Source organism: Bos grunniens, chromosome 13, assembly GCF_055505025.1.
Source record: "Bos grunniens cultivar Pamir isolate PY7600 chromosome 13, Bosgru_T2T1.0, whole genome shotgun sequence".
In the NCBI taxonomy this organism is placed as follows: Eukaryota; Metazoa; Chordata; class Mammalia; order Artiodactyla; family Bovidae; genus Bos; species Bos grunniens.
In genome coordinates this window covers 13,304,488-13,322,147 of record NC_141177.1, presented here as the reverse complement: position 1 = coordinate 13,322,147, position 17,660 = coordinate 13,304,488, and the positions used below count along the sequence as shown (strand labels likewise).

The 17,660-nt window shown below is 44.8% G+C and overlaps 1 long non-coding RNA gene across 1 annotated transcript; it reads left to right on the top strand.

The window, feature by feature from the left end:
- The first annotated feature begins 3,006 nt into the window (after positions 1-3,006).
- LOC147360221 (uncharacterized) lies at positions 3,007-3,834 on the top strand. Its single transcript, XR_015139021.1, has 2 exons — positions 3,007-3,084; positions 3,603-3,834. It is a non-coding gene; the product is annotated as an uncharacterized LOC147360221 (long non-coding RNA).
- The last annotated feature ends 13,826 nt before the right edge of the window (positions 3,835-17,660 follow it).

Sequence of the window (17,660 nt, the reverse complement as noted above, 5' to 3'; positions counted from 1 at the left end):
TGACTTCCCTGCTTTCTGGTGCTGGGGGAATCCCAGCCCACTCGCCGAAGCCTTTGCTCTACTCCTGCCGGCCATGGGGCCCCTCAGGTCTCCCCCTCTCCCTTCAAAGCGGAGGCTGGTGTCTGCTTTTCCTTCTTTCTCAGCTGGGCTTGTTCCCCAGCTGACCCTACAGCTGCATGTTTCTAAAATTAGCTGGATCCTGCATTTGACTCTGATAATGAATTATCCAAATGGAGAAAATTGAATAGTTAACTGGTTCACAGGAAGATAATTAGCTTTGCCAAGCCCCTGTTACAGGCAAATAAAGAGGAGGCTTGTTTCTCAATTGCCTTCATTAAAGGGAGTCCCTTTCACACAGGGGCCCTGCCCCCCTGAGGCCCTGTTAGGTTCCTAGTTTTTCATCCCCCAAAGAGGCAGATGGTACCATGTAGCAAGTGTAGGCTTCTGACTCTAACAGGCTGGGGTTGAAGCCCCAGCTCTGCCACTCTCTACCTGTGTGACCTTGGACAAGGGATACAACCTCTCTGAGCCTCACTTTGCTCATCTGAAAATGGGAAGAGCGGTGTGTACCTCACAGTGGTATTATAAGCATCAAATGATAAAATGTAAGAAAAATTCTTGGTTCTTCATTTACTTGTTGTTTCATCACTAAGTTGTATCCAACTCTTTGTGACCCCGTGGACTGTAGCCCGTCAGACTCCTCTGTCCGTGGGATTTCCCAGGCAAGAATACTGGAGTGGGTTGCCATGCCCTCTCCAGGGGATCTTCCCAATCCAGGGATCAAACCCAGGTCTCCTGCACTGGCAGGTGGATTCTTTACCACTGAGCTACTCGGGAAGCCTCTTCACTCACGGATGAATTTATTTATTTTTATTGAAGTATAGTTGCTTTGCAATGTTATGTTCCTGCTGTACAGGAAAGTGAGTCATCTGCATGCATGCACATATCCCCTTTTCCCGGGATTGATGAATCTTTCATTGATAAAGTTCTTCACGAAGTTCATCATTGTTATCAAGTTTTCATTGACTGGAAGCTGTTTTTTACCACAGTATCGTCATTACGGTTACCACCACAGCACCCTGGAAACAGAACAGAGTCTCAGCCAGTGATATACACACGGAAACCATGGGAATGTTGTTGTTGTTGTTGTTTAGTCTCTAAGTCGTGTCTGACTCTTTGCAACCCCACGGACTGCAGCGTGCCAGGCCTCCCTGTCAAGCGTATCATGCTGATAGATGCAGAGCCGACACAAGCTGAGGATGGTGGGAGGGTCTCTTTGAATCTACTCACTCATCCCTGTCCTCCTGATATTGGCTCTGCCTTCTGGTCCTAGGCTTTCTGAGTCACCACTTGGTCAATCATCTCTCACAGCAAGCCCCCAGAAACTCCCTCCTACGCAGAGCATCTCATCCTCACCTACAAGCCTCAGCCCTTGGACCTTTTAAAGTTTCATTTACTCCTCTCTGGATTTCCCTGGTGGTCCAGTGGAATCCAAAGATTCTGTGCTCCCCATGCAGGGGTCCTGGGTTCCATCCCTGGTTGGGGAACTAGATCCTATATGTTGTACCTAAGAGTCAGCGCAGCCAAATTTATAAAAACAACAACAAAAAATTGTAAAATTTCATTTATTCCTCTCAAGCCCAGCCACCTCTGGTGTTTATCACTCTCTGACATGGCCAGTATGTATAGATCCACATGTTGAAGTCAAGGGCAAGGGATCTGAAGACAGACGGCCTGAGACTGAATTCAATTTAGGTATCTGTTGGTTGGGAAGATCCCCTGGAGAAGGGAATGGCTACCCACTCCAGTATTCTTGCCTGGGAAATTCCACGGAGAGAGGAGCCTGGCAGGCTGCAGTCCATGGGGTGGCTAAGAGTTGGACACGACTGACTTCACTTTCACTTTTCGCTTTCATGCATTGGAGAAGGAAATAGCAACCCACTCCAGCGTTCTTGCCTAGAGAATCTCAGGGATGGGGGAGCCTGGTGGGCTGCTGTCTATGGGGTCGCGCAGAGTCGGACACAACTGAAGCGACTTAGCAGCAGCAGCAGCAGCAGTGGCATGTAGAATCTTTAGTCATGGCATGTGGGATCTAGTTCCCTAACCAGGGAAGGAACCTGCGCGACATGCATTGGGAGCAAAGTCTTAGCCACTGGACCACCAGGGATGTGCCCTAATTTTGCTTTTTATTTCCTTGAGATCATACAAGTGATTGGAAAAAGAACTTCAATAAGCACACTTTTACTCCCCACCTGGACTTTGTCCATATATCATTGTCACTAGAGATGAACTGCTTGTGTTCTTTCCAAGGCCAACCTTTGCTTTATCGCTAGCCCCCATCCTTGCTTGCTTACTCAAGGACATCACTACAACCATTTAGCCTCTGCTTCCTACAACATATTTTTTTTTTTTCTCTACTGGAAAACTCGTATTAGCATAAAAATAAGCTTTTGGTTCTTCATTGTAAAAAACAAAGCAAAGGAGTTCCCTGGCAGTCTAGTGTTTAGAGGGCTTCCCCAGGGGCTCAGCAGTAAAGATGTGAAGTGAAGCCGCTCAGTCGTGTCCGACTCTTTTCGACTCCATGGACTGTAGCCTACCAGGCTACTTCGTCCATGGGATTTGCCAGGCAAGAGTACTGGAGTGGATTGCCATTTCCTTCTCCACAGCAGTAAAGAAATCACCTGCAATGCAGGAGACGTGGGTTCGATCCCTGGGCCAGGAAGATCCCCTGAAGAAGGAAATGGAATCTTATTGCTTTCCTGTACATCAGAACTTATTGAAAGAAGTTGTTGTTGTTGCTAATAACTGCTGTGCTTTCTCCTCCAACTCTCTCTTGAATCCATTCCACCTAGGCTCCCACACCCACCACTCTACCAAGACCAGACTATTGTAATCACCAATGGCCTCCATGTTGTTAAATCTAATGGTCAATGGATGGTTATCATCTTGCTTGACCTTGAGTTGGAGACAGGCTATCTGGTCACTAAATCTCTCTTTCTTCTTCCTAGGCACCAGCTGGACCATATTTCCTAAACTTCTTGGTGGTTAGGTGGGGCCATATGACTGGGTTCCAGCCAATGGAAGGTAAGTGGAAGGAAGTTCTGTGACTTCCAAGCCTGACTTATAGAAACATCTTGTGCGGGATATTTACTCCTCCAGATCCACTCCTCTCACTGTCCTCCATGCTGTTGTGTACCTTGGGAGCATAACCACTAGGGACTTTATCAATGAGCCTTCTGGTTTCTGGTTGGGTGGAGTCAATGGAAGATACCTGGAGGAGACTGGAGGGCAGGAGGAGAGTGAGGTCAGAGTATTTGTTCCCCCGGCTCCCTCCTGTGGGATTGGGTTGGCTGTTTTCCTCTACCAAAGCTTCAGTCCAGCATCTCTCCCCACATAGTTCTTTCTCTCCCCCATTTCCTCTGACCATTACTTTCTCCTGTCTCGTCAGACCTGGGGTGGTAATAGCTCCCACGATCAACCATACCAGAGTTACAGGAAGCCTGTAACAGTGTTCCTGCCCCTGCTCACATCTTTATGCATCGTCTCTTTTTTACACTTTTCTCTAGTTACCCAACTTGAATGTGCTCTCTGTCTCTCACCAGACTCTTACCAATTCACTTCCCGTGTGCCAGCCTCATCTCCCGCCCCCATTTCCTGGCTGACATCACATGCTAACTGACCTTGAAAACCACAAGTTGAAGATGACTCAGACTCTATCAGCATGGGACCCTGGTTATCATCGTGGAGTGGAGAACCGCTTCTCTTTCCCTTTTATCCTTCCCCTCTGCTGCTGAAAATACTATATGTGAACGAGAAATAAACATATTGCCTATACCACTGAGATATGGGGAATAGCTCTGTCACAGCAGCTGGTTCCTCCGGAACTAATACAACTGACCTGCAGTGTTTGGCACAGGTGACGATTCTCTGCTCCTGGAAACACTTCCTGTTCTTATCTTCCATGACGTTGCATTCTTCTATTAATAGTTTCCCTTCTACTTCAATAACCGTTCTTAGTTTTCTCTGTTGCTTCTTTCTCCTCTCCCCAATCTAAATGTTGGATTTTTCCAGACTCAGTCCTGGATCCTTTTCTTTATCTCCATTTACTTCCTGGTGACCTCATCCACTCTCATGGCTCTGTTGTTTAGTCACCAAGTTGTGTCCAATTCTTCTGTGATCCCACGGACTGTAGCCCGCCAGGCTCCTCTGTCCATGGATTAACCAGGCAAGGTAAGAGTACTGGAGTGAGTTGCCATTTCCTACTCCTGGAGATCTTCCCAACCCAGGGATTGAACTCAAATATCCTGCAATGGCAGGTGGATTCTTGACAACGAAGACACCTGGGCCTCCCTCTCATGGCTCTGCTGCTGCTGCTAAGTCACCGCTTCAGTCCTGTCCGACTCTGTGCGACCCCATAGACAGCAGCCCACCAGGCTCCTCTGTCCCTAGGATTCTCCAGGCAAGAATACTGGAGTCTAACACCCCCAAACTGATATTTCCAACCCTGGATTCTCCCAAGAACTCTTGGCTTACATATCTAACTACCTGCTTGATATCCTCTTTTAGTTATCCAGTAGCATCTCAGATATAACATGTCCAAAATCAAATTTCAGACCTCTTTGAATCTTGCTCATCCTATAGTTTCTGCCATGTTAGGAAACAGCAACTCCACGCTTCCAACGGCTCAGGCCAAAAATCTTGGAGTCATCTTGGATCCATCTCTTTTTCTCTCACCCTGTGTTCAATTTGTCAGCAAATCCTATCAACTATATCTTCAAAATATATTCAGAATCTGTTTCACCACCTGCGCTATCTTGGCCTCAGGAGGTGCCAAGCTTTGATGAGAAGGGAAGTAGTCTTGTCACATCACTGTCAGCATCATCTATTCCTGAATCATAGCCTTGAACTGCTTTGATTGTGCATTCTTCCAAGAACTCTTTCCCAAACCCTGTCCAAATCTTCTTGGTTCTCTCGTCAGACACAGATCTATAGACCAGAGTGTTTCCAGAAAACTCATTCTCCCATCCTGGCAGACATAAGAGCATCAAGACCTCTTACAAGAAACAGTCAGTAGAGGAAAGGGGTAAGCACAATTAACAGTTTTTGGCACAAATTGAACTAGCTCTGGGATGGAAAAATAAATCATTTTTGAGAAAATCTTCATACTCAAAACCTCAAAAAATGGTCACTGGATCCTTATAAAGTAATTCAGTGAAAGCTAGTATCTTTTTTTATAATGAAATGTGGTATCTCAAACCTTTTTAGTTTTTTTTCTTTAGAAATATTTTATCATTTTTCTCATGTAAACCATATACTTTTGGTCATAGTCCTATGTACAGGTATTCTACAGTTATTATTGCAATTATGAATGGATTTTTTTCATTCCATTTACTCACTGGTTATTGGTAGTATAGAAGAAAGTCATAAATTTCTCTATGTATTTCTTTTTTTGTGTGTGTTTCTTATACTGAAGCACTTTATTGACTTCTCTTATTAGTTTCAATAATATTTTCAGTTGGTTTTCATGGATTTCCTAGAAAGAAAAGAGTGTAGTCTGGATATAAAGATAATTTACTATTATTTTAATATTGATCTTTTTATTTCTTTTTCTTTTTTAAAATTTAAATTTCTTTTTTAAAATTAAATTTCTTTAAATTAGTTTCTTAAAAAATTTATTAAAAAAATTTTTTTTCATGAAATTAAAAGACACTTGCTCCTTGGGAAAAAAGCTATGACCAACCTAGACAGTATATTAAAAAGCAGACACACTACTTAGCCAACAAAGGTCCCCCTAGTCAAAGCTATGGTTTTTCCAGTAGTCATGTATGGATGTGAGAATTGGACTGTAAAGAAAGCCGAGCACTGAAGAATTGATGCTTTTGAACTGTGGTGTTGGAGAAGACTCTTCAGAGTCTCTTTGACTGCAAGGAGATCAAACCAGTCAATCCTAAAGGAAATTAGTCTTGAATATTCATTGGAAGGACTGATGCTGAAGCTGAAATTGCAATACTTTGGCCACCTGATGCGAAGAACTGACTAATTTGAAAAGACCCCTATGCTGGGAAAGACTGAAGGCAGGAGAAGGGGACAACAGAGGATGAGATAGTTGGATGGCATCACCGACTCAATGGACATGAGTTTGAGGAAGCTCTGGGAGTTGGAGATAGACAGTGAAGCCTGGAGTGCTGCAGTGCACGTGGTCACAAAGAGTTGGACACCACTGAGCAACTGGACTGAACTGATTTCTTTTTCTTAAGTAATGGCATTGTTCTGAGACTTCAAAAACATTTTGACTAGTAGCAATAATAGCGAGCATCTCATTTAATGGAAATATGTTTAATGTTTTACTATTAAGATTGCTGCTGTGGCTTCTGATTTTAAAAGAGTATCCTTGGCCCTCCTTTTCTTTCTTCCTAAGGTATTTGCCATCATTACTGTCATTTTCATCATTATCTGGAATAGATGTCACATTTTAATTAATGCATTTTTGGCATATATTGAGATGATCATATGCTCTTTTCCTTTCGCCATCTGATGTATTACAGAATGCTTGATTCAACACACATTACTTAATGCTGAACAAATTACCCTTCCTGGAATAAACACTACATGATCCTGGTGCACAATTCTTTTAATATACTGCTGGGTATAACTTATAAATATTTTATTTAAGACTTTCAAGTCTATAAATGCCTCATTAGACTTTTGTATTATAAAACACACTGTATTTTTGTATTACAAATTACATCTTTTCCTATGCTAATTTAAAGATGTAGTTAAAATAACATAGAAAAGATACTTCAAAATAAGATTTCCTAGAACTCATTCATAAAACCATCTGGGATGCTGTTGCTGGTGGGTGTAGATTATTTACAACTGTTTCCATTTTATCAATGGGTTTTGCTTCTTTAGAATCAATTTCAGGAACTTAACATTTTCAAGGAAATCACTTCAGATAAATTTTTAGGTATATCAACATAGAATTTTCTAATAATTTTTAGTTCTTTATATGTGGATATAAAAACCCTATTCCTTATACTTGGCATTGTGTTTTACCTCTTATTTTTTTCTCTTGCTTGATATTTTTAAATTTTCCTCTTCTGTTTAACCTCCTCCTTTTTTAAAGAATCAGCTCTTCATTTTATTTATTATCTAAATTTTTTTCTTTCTAATTTATTAATTTCTATTTCTATCTTTAATAATTCATCCTCCTAAAATATCTGTGTCTACTTTAACATTTGCTGGTGGCTCTGCTAGGAGAATTTTGGTTCAAAATGTATTATTTTCAGGGACTTTCAGGGTGGATCAGAGGCTAAGACTCCATGCTCCCAATGCAGGGACCTGAGTCCAATTCCTTGGAACTAGATCCCACATGCTGCAACTAAGACCTGGAGCAGTCAAATTAAATAAATTAATTAATTAAAAAAATTCACAAAGTCACAAAAAAAGCCACTGTTTCATTACAATAACAATTAGATAAAACTGTTCACACTAGCAATGTGTATAATACCCAATGACATCAAGTGTGTGGGGAAAAGCCACTTTCAGACATCATTGATAGAAATGCATATTGATACAACCATTCTGGCAGGCAACTTGGTGATATGTATGAAAAGTTTAAGTCAGTATGTATTTGAACAAACTATTCCACTCTGGCAACTTATGCTTCGACAAATAACTAGACCAGTAGGTAGATAAATATTTAAAAAGATATTATTCAGAGTATTGTTTCTAGCAGTAAAAATTAAAGAGATTGGATAAATGATGATATAGTCATACAATAAAATACACTGCAGCCATTAAAAAGGTTGTGATAGGTTATGTTTTGAGTTGATTTATAAGAAAGTTCAGCAGGGACTTTCTTGGTGGTCCAGTGCCTGACTCTGCACTCCCAGTGCAGGGGGTCTGGCTTTGATTCTTGATCTGGGAACTAGATCTCATATGCTGCAGCTAAGAGTTGGAATACCACAACTAAAGATCCTGCATGCTGTAACTAAAGCTTTCGTAAGCAGCAACAAAGATCGAAGATCCCGTGTACTGCAACTAAGACCTGGCACAGCCATTTAAATAAATAAATACTAAAAATTTTAATAAAGAAGCTGGTTAAAGATAGCAGGACATATGATGGTATCTATGTAATTGCTCTGCATATAATCTGGAAGGTCATTGGTCAAAATGTGAAGGGTGGATATTTCTGCTGACAGGCTGTGTATCTTTCCTGTTCATCATTTTGTGCCATTCTCTCAATAATTATGTCTTATCAGAAAAAAAAAAAAAAAAACTTTAAAGAAGAATTCCCAGTTGTTTCCACATTCTGGAGTATATACAATAAACATTCACTAGATGCTATGCTGAACATGGGGAGAAGGCAATGGCACCCTACTCCAGTACTCTTGCCTGGAAAATCCCATGGACGGAGCAGCCTGGTAGGCTGAAGTCCATGGGGTCGATAAGAGTCGGACACGACTGAGTGACTTCACTTTCACTGTTCACTTTCATGCATTGGAGAAGGAAATGGCAACCCACTCCAGTGTTCTTGCCTGGAGAATCCCAGGGACGGGGGAGCCTGGTGGGCTGCCATCTATGGGGCCGCGCAGAGTCGGACACGACTGAAGCAACTTAGCAGCAGCAGCAGCATGCTGAACATGGAGGTGATCAAGAAAAGAATTAGTGCAGTTCTTCACTTGGATGGTGACGAGGAGATAATATTGGTTGCTTAGAGAGCACAGGGGACTGATGGACGGTTCCCCCCGCCGTAGGAAACAGAGAGTTCAGGAGGCAGAGCAGGAGCCCCTGAAAATCCAAAATGGAGGGTTGGCCTCAATACTTGGCCCCAATTTATCCAGATCTTTTAGGTTTCCTCCAACCCTGAAACATTGGCTCCTGTCTGCCTCTCCTGACTCAGCTTCCTACACATACTCAGCATCTCACACAAGTGTCTTGGGCTTCTGTCTGTCAAAACAGCCACAATTTCCAACTGTCTCACACATCCTTGTGTCTTCCTGCCTTTCCGGATGCTGCTCTCTTTGGAACACTTTTTCCTGCTGCTTTTCCTTAGAAAAACATCCTTTGGTTCTATAAGATCCCACTTGTGGTGGAAGATTATTCAGCAAATATTATTCATTGCTTCTCACCACATCACCATGGGAGGAATGTATTTCCTTGCACTTTGATTGTCAGCTTTGTGGTACGACCTACTTTGGCCAATGGGAAATTAGTGGTGTGAGCAGAGGCTTAAAATGTGCTTTCACGTTCAGCTTAGTCTCTCGAATGCCTCTATTTTGCCATGATAACCGGGTAGCCAGTAGTGAAGGAGGGCCAAAATGCATGGAAAAGACAAGTCAAATCCGTAGCTTGGAGTGAAGCCCATGTAAGCCCAGACAAAACCAAGATCAATGCCCAGCAAGCTTCCAGTCATCTGCATGAGAAATTTACAAATGCTCTATGTATTGTTGTTTGACCCTGAGATTATTACAGTGTTTGTTATGCAGCAGTGGTTGACTGCTACACAGCTAATAAAGTCTTTTGCCCTTGCTTGTTGTATTTTGGACTTATACTCTAACTACGCCCTCAAATCCTGTGTCCCCTATAGTACAACTTTGGAAGAGCCTTTATTATGTTGTATTGTGATTATTGGAGCTTTCCAGATGGTGCAGTGGTAAAGAATCTGCCTGCCAAGGCAGGAGACGCAAGAGACTTGGGTTCGACCCCTGGGTCGGGAAGATCCCCTTGGATTAGAAAATGGCAACCCACTCCAGTATTCTTGCCTGGAAAATACCATGGACAGAGGAATCTGATGGGCTATAGTCCAAGGGGTCACAAAAGAGTCAGACACAACTGAGCAATTGAACAGACACACACACATTGTGATTATCGGCTTAACATGCACTGCTGTTCTTCTAAATGCATGGTAAGTGCATTGGTAAGCTTCTCAGTTCAGTTCAGTTCAGTCGCTTAGTCGTGTCCGACTCTTTGCAACCCCATGAATTGCAGCACGCCAGGCCTCCCTGTCCATCACCAACTCACGGAGTTCACCCAAACTCATGTCCATCGAGTCGGTGATGCCATCCAGCCATCTCATCCTCTGTCGTCCCCTTCTCCTCCTGCCCCCAATCTCTCCCAGCATCAGAGTCTTTTCCAATGAGTCAACTCTTCGCATGAGGTGGCCAAAGCACTGGAGTTTCAGCTTTAGCATCAGTCCTTTAAGCTTCTGCCACTGCTGCTAAGTCACTTCAGTCGTGTCCAACTCTGTGCAACCCCATAGACGGCAGCCCACCAGGCTCCCCCGTCCCTGGGATTCTCCAGGCAAGAACACTGGAGTGGGTTGCCATTTCCTTCTCCAATGCATGAAAGTGAAAAGTGAAAGTGAAGTTGCTCAGTTGTATCTGACTCTTAGTGACCCATGGACTGCAGCCTACCAGGCTCCTCCATCCATGGGATTTTCTTTAAGCTTCTAAATGCATCTAAATGTTCTGGGAGACCTTCAGTCAAACTTGCACTTGGGAACCTGAAAACACCCCTTGTCACTCAACTAATAGCTAAAAATTGTGTTAGTGAACAAGTTGTACCAAGATCTGTGAATCTGTGAGCATATACTGCAACAAGTTGAATATGGAGTGTTTGGTATTTTCACATACCCATTGGATAATGGAGAGAGGCCAACCATTAGACCTGCTTTGAATAAAAGAAAAAAATAAGCCTATGAATTCATGGCCCTTGCATTCTGCCCTAAGAGAGGAAATAAAAGGGATGGAAACACCTTCCTTCTTTTTTTAAAAAGTGTATTTATGTATTCTTTTTGGCTGTGCTGGGTCTTTGTTGCTGTGAGGGCTCTTCTCTAGCTGCAGCTGTTGGGGGCTGCTGTCCAGTTGTGGTGCTCGGGCTTCCCATTGCAGCGGCTTCTTCTGTTGGGGAGCCCTGTAGGGCATGAGGGCTTCAGTAGCTGTAGCACTAGGGCTCAGTAGGTAATGGCTCCTGGGCTCTAGAGCAATGGCTCAGTAGCTGTGGTGCACAGGCTTAGCTGCTGCAAGGCATGTGGTATCTTCCTGGATTAGGGATTGAATTTATGTCTCCTGCATTGGTAGGTGGATTCTTTACCACCAAGTCACCAGGGAAGCCCCACCTCCCTTTTTTGAAGCCTTGCCTTACTCTGTTCAGGCTGCCAAAAGAAATTGCCATAGAGGACGTGGCTTACAAACAACGTAAATTTATTTCTCACAGTCCAGAAGGCTGGGAAGTCCAAGATCAAGGCACTTTGCAGATTTCGTGTTCAGTGAGGGCCTGTTCCCAGGTTCACAGATGACTTTCTTTTCATTGTGTCCTCACAGGGAGGAATGGTTGAGGGAACTCTCTGGGGTCTCTTTTATATTTATTTAGTTATTCACTTATTATTTATTTATTTTGGCCATGCTGCACAGCTTGTGGGACCTAAGTTCCCCTACCAGAAATTGAACCCAGGCCCTTTGCAGAGGGAGTGCGGAGTCCTCACCGGGGATTACCCTGGGATCTCTTTCATAAGGGCACTAATCGCATTTATAAGGGCTCCACCTTCCTGACTTAGTCACCCCCTAAAAGCTCCCACCTCCTCATACCATTGTATTAGGGATTGGGTTTCAACAAATGAATCTGGGGAGGGACACATTCAGTCTTTAGCAAGCAGTGATTAAAATATAGACATCCAAAGCTGTTTGAAAAAAGAAGTCTCAGCCAATAGAGTCTGAAGGCAATGTGGGTGAGAGTCTGGGTAGAGAAATAATGGGTGGTCAAATGATCTTAGATCACACTCTGTCTCATATTGTGAGAAAATTCCCATTGCTGATTTTTGAAATACCAAATGCCAGAATTAAGTCTAGTCTGAAATAAGGAGTCACCTATAATTTTGACAAAGCTTTAAACCACCAAAGTCTAGTTCAAGGTCATTACTAGCACTTGGCACATGCTTGATATAAATGTGTGTTGAACAAATCAACAAATATTTACGTGTGCGGAAAGGGAAATATTTACGTTGTGCTTTACAAACCAACCAATCTACAGAGATATTCCAGAATATGAGAGTCTTCAGGGACCCTGGATAAACATGTGTGATCTTATCTTAAATCGAGGTTGGTATAAGGTTATGGAAGTCCAGTTACATGTGCAATATTGCTGAAAAAGCAAGTTTCCAATTATATTACAAATCTTAAAAATGACCTTACCCTTTGACCTGAAAGTACTCTAGAGAGCACTTTTGAAGGAATTATTTAGAGACACAGATAAAAATCTAAAATCACACTCGGTACATGGTTATTTCTAATAGGAAATGAAAGGCTTGCTAGCACAAACTGCTTTGTGACTTGTCAGTTATCTGTGAAAGTGAAAGTGTTAGTTGCTTAGTTGTATCCAACTCTTTGTGACCCCATGGACTGCAACCCGCCAGGCTCCTCTGTCCAAGTAATTCTCCAGGCAAGAATATTGGAGTGGGTTGTCATTCCCATTTCCAGGGGATCTTCCTGACCCAGGGATTGAACCTGGGTCTCCCACATTGCAGGCAGATTCTTTACTGTGGGCACTGTCAAATTTGCTATATCATCTGTCTTCAGAGATACAGGCCAGTTTAATTCAAACAGACCAGAACAGGGAGAAAGGGGAGAGAAAGGGAAAGAGAGAAAAGTGGAGAGAGAAAGAGGGGAAAGAAACTGAAAAAGAGGTAGAAATGGAGTCTGAGAGAGAGAGAAAAAAAAAAGAAACAGGAACAGGGTGGAGACAGAATAAAGACAGAAGTTCCTGGTGAGTGGCACGTGGTGAATAAATGTTTGTGGAATAAAGACTTTAAAGGGGTTTAAGAGTCAGAGATGGGAGTGGATTGAAAGGCGGGTCCCCAGCTCCCTGACCACAGTAGATCTCGTTCACTCTAGAACACCCACAGCTGAGACCCTGGCACAAAGGGAGGGAAGCTGGCAGCAGGGTGGAGGAGAGGGAGGCAGGGGAGAGGCAGGGCTGCAGCTGAGCCCCTGGGCGCGCAGGGCAGAGGAAGGAGGAGGGCTGCCTGGCTCTGTCTTGGGTTGGGGTTGTAGGGAAGGAGCTCGGGTCATAAGGGGCAAGGATGCCGTGTTGTAAGACCCTCACTGTGGGCTTGGATGGCATTACCTCCTCCACCTCCCATGAGCTCCTGTTTGTTGCGGGGGTCAACTTATTGATTTTAATTGGCAGATGCTGTTGCAATGCTCTAGCTGCCTTTGTATATTTGGGATGATTTTAGAACTTATCCTTCATTTATTTCAAGTTTGTCCTTTCACGTATAACTCAGATCTCAAGAGGAGAATCTGATTTCCCTCCACCTTTTGGTGGACTGGTGTTTGTGTGTGTGTGTGTGTGGTGCAAATGTGGGGGATTATGTTTTCTCTAGTCTTCTCTGGCCCAGAATTCCTGCTTCCACTGAACAAACTCATTTCAGGACTGTCTTGCCTTTTCATCCTGACCTTCTGGTCCGTACAGAAGCATCGCCTTCCAAGCAGCCTTACCCAAACCCCCTGTGCCTACTCAGTGTCTGTGTGAGTAGCAGTCCTTATCGAAGGTTTTGTGCAATAGAGACATTTCTTACTGCTCAACACCTTCTCTGCCTCAGACTTCCAGCTTCTGCCTCTTCTTAGCCCCCTCCAGGTTTCCTTCAGAAGCCCAATTCTTCTCCCTTTGATCTGAAGAAACAATTTAAGTCTCCACCCTTTCCTCATCTCAGGGTCTAGCTTTCACGCCTGCAGCATCTTCTTTGAGCTTTATGAACAAAAGGCTGCCCGCTCTTTCCAGTTTGTAGTAGCAAAGAACGAGCAAGGACTCTGAAAGATGAGGCTGTCTTAGATTGAGTTTCCAGAAACAGAGACTAGAAGAAGAGGATTCATGTAAAAATTATTTATTTAAGAAGTGTTCCCAGAAAAACAAACGAACAAACAGGTCGGTGGGTGGTGAGTAGGGAAGTGAGAGTTGGAAAGAAAGGAGGCTAAGGAAACACATGGGAGCCGGCAGTGTCCTAAGACGGGCAGCTCTGGTGCAGTCTCTCATGGCAACACTGGAGACGCCTTAAAACTGCCCCCACAAAGGAGCAAGAGAGCTGGAGGGCTATACCCCCTGTTTTCAGTCGTTTGTTAACGGCTGGTCCTGAAACTCAGCAGGACTCTGTGGAGTTCCTGGGCACAAAAGCCTTTCTATGTCTCCTTTCAGAGAAGGCAATGGCACCCCACTCCAGTACTCTTGCCTGGAAGATCCCATGGATGGGGGAGCCTGGTGGGCTACAGTCCATGGGGTCACTAAGAGTCAGACACGACTGAGTGACTTCACTTTCACTTTCATGCATTGGGGAAGGAAATGGCAACCCACTCCAGTGTTCTTGCCTTGAGAATCCCAGGGACGGGGGAGCCTGGTGGGCTGCCGTCTATGGGGTCGCACAGAGTGGGACATGACTGAAGCGACTTAGCAGCAGCAGAGCAGCAGCAGCAGCTTTTCCCCTTTGCTGAGTTCCAAAGTGCGGGTTCAAACCATTGCTAATCAGGGAAAGGAGGGGATGCAGAGTCAAGAAACAATAGTGCAGGACCTCCCTGGTGGTCCGGTGGTTAAGAATCCTCCTGACAATGCAGGGACGCGGATTTGATCCCTGGTCCCGGAAGAGCCCACACTTTGTGGGGCAACCTACGCATCTCAAGTACTGACCCATAACGCTCTAGAGCTGCACTGCAATGAAGAGTAGCCACAGCTCAACTAGGGAAAGCTCGCATGCAGCAAGGAAGATCCAGCACAGCCAAAAATAAATAAATAAAAATTTCAAAACGAGACAATAGTGCTGTCTTGGGGCAGGGTCCCGGTCCCCTCTTAAGGTTTAGACATATCTTTGAACTCTTCTGCCAAACTAAAGCCCCTACCAAATGAAAGATGTTCCAGAGAGAGGGTCACAGATCAGTAACCTTGAGAACCACAGATCTCGAGACCTCCTGACATGGGAAGGTCTCTAGATTGAAGGAATGTAGGTCCTGCACACACCCTAATCCTCATCAGCAACCCCACCCCTTGACTATAAAACTCCTCACCATGCCCGCCCCACACCCTGGGTTGGGACACACAGGTATGAGGGCATTAGCTCCCTTGGCCTGTCAAAGCAATAAAGTTGTTCTTTTCTACCTGACCTAAAACTGTGTCTCCGAGATTTAAGTTGGTGTCAGGGTATAGAGGCCAGATTTGGCATCAGTCCTAGGGGGACATGGGTTTCCCTGGTGGTTCAGACAGTAAAGAATCTGCCTGCAATGCAGGAGACCCCAGTTCAATCCCAGAGTTAGGAAGATCTCCTGGAGAAAGAAATGGCTACTCACTCCAGTATTCTTGCCTAGAGAACTCTGTGGACAGAGGAGGCTTGTGGGCTAGAGTCCATGGGACTGTAAAGTGTCGGACACGACTGAGCAACTAACACACACACCCTAGAGCGACATGTGTTCCTAAGCTCTCTATCAAGAGATGCAGGGGCAGGCTGCTGGGAGTGACATCTTAAGGAGACCTAATGTGCACACAAGCAGTTCAGGGGTCCTGGGGGCTCTGGGCACAGCACTAACAGTATCTGCTCTGAGCCTTCCCTTCTCCGCCCTTCCCCATCGCTTCAAGGGAAAGGCTGTTTCGTGGAGGACAGTGTCCTCGCTGGTGGGAGCCACGCCACTCCTTAGAAAGCAGAAGCAGCTGTCACTGAGGATGTAATGTCAGCATGTGTGACATGATGAGAAACGTATTTGGTTTCCATCCCTGGTTCCTGGCGTTGCGCTCCTAAAACCCCTACACTTTGCTGGGTGATGGGAGTATCTTTTGTTATTCACAAGGCCTTTCTATTACATTTGAGTTTACTTTAATGAGATGACTTAGAGAGGGGCCCCTGTACAGCCTCAGGAGGGGGCTGGTCACTAGAAAGACCAAGTAGGGACTGCCCTGGTGGTCCAGTGGTTGAGAGTCCGTCCTCTCATGCACAGGATGCAGTCGTGACCCCTTGTCGGGGGACTAGGGTCTCACATGTCGCTGAGCAGCTAAGCTGGTGCACTGCAACCAGAGAGAAGTGCCCGCCACAAAGAAGACCCAATGCAGCCAAGTGAATAAATATTGAAAAAAAGAAGACCAGGTGATTTATAGGATTGGAGCTTTTATCTCCATTTGAGGGAAGGGATTGGGGGCTGCAGAATAAATTTCATAAAAACTCTTAAACAAGATTTGATGAGCTGGTGAACATTCCACTTGCCAGGAGGGCAGTGCGCCCTAGACCCACGGGAATAGAAGCTCTTGAGCTCAGAACTCTTCCTGACGTCATCCCATGGGACTCTTCATCGGGCTGCTCATCTGTATCCTTTGTCATATCCTTTTTATTTTTATTTTTGGAAGTCCCTAGAGGCCTGTGGGATATTAGTTCTCTGACCAGGGATGGAACCAGTGCCCTCTGTATTGGAAGTAAGGAGTCCTAACCACTGGACCACCGGGGGGGGGGGGTCCCTATGATATTCTTTTTAATAAACTGGTAAATGTAAATTATGTCTCCCTGAGCTTTGACAGATGTTCTACAACTGGTCGGTCAGAAGCAAACGCCACAACCTGAACTTCCTTTTGAACTGGGGGCAGTCTTGAGGGACTGAGCCCTTAGTCCATGAGATCTGTTGCTATGTCTAGGTAGACAGTGTGAGAATTCAGCTGTAGGACACCCAGTCAGTGTCTGCTGAGAGCTGGAGACTTGCTTGGTGGTGTTGAAAATACCCTTGAGTGTACTTCCTTTTCCCATTTTCTGGCCCCTCTCAGTTACATGGTAGCTTCTCAGGAGGTCTTCAGGGTCCTCACGGTCAGAAAGGAAGGATGAGCATTCACACTAAGTCCTGGGATCAGCCCCTCAGAACCCTTACATGAAACTACTCTGTTCCCCTTCTAGATGAGGGAATAAAGTTCCCACCCAGGTCATGGAGCCCTGGCTGCAGAGGTGGCTAGGGCTCCATTCTCTTTCAAATATGCAACACCTGACTTTGGTTTGCTAGATGTCAAGGGCAGGCTAGCCTTGTGTTTGAGACACAACTCTTCTGTCTGTGGCTATCTTCCCAAGGATGGAAGCAAGATACTTGGTATTGTTGTTATCCAAGTCCTGGCATGTGATAATGCCCCTCTGACAGAGGATGAGAAATCTCCTATTTTCCCCACTTCATGAAGTCACCCTCAGGGGTTGGAATCAGCCACATTAACCTCCCCTTACCGGGCCCTCTGAGTCTGAGAGGCAACTGGTGACCTCTGCAACTCTGAATGGCTTCTCAAGAACATCCAGTGTTCCGATGTTGCTGCCCCTGGGATTAACCCTCTTAACAGGGGGAGGACAGTGTGGGGTGAGTGAGATGCAGCTGGATCTTGGCCATCGATGATTTTCCAGTAGACTTTTGCTTGCTCCAGCAGACCCTGAGTCTCTTTCTTCATTAACAGCACCTTCCTCTGTTGCTCTTTTCACAAGCATCACTGGTCTGAACACACACGCAGAGAACTCCTCTCTGCTCATCACAGAACTGCATATCATGTCAGGCATCTGGCCAGCCTCAGGGAGGCTCTGAAACCCAAGCCTGCTGCAGATGTCCAAGCAAGGCCCTGCAGACTTCCTGCAGTTTCCTCTGCTCCTCCTCTTGGGTACCTTCCACACT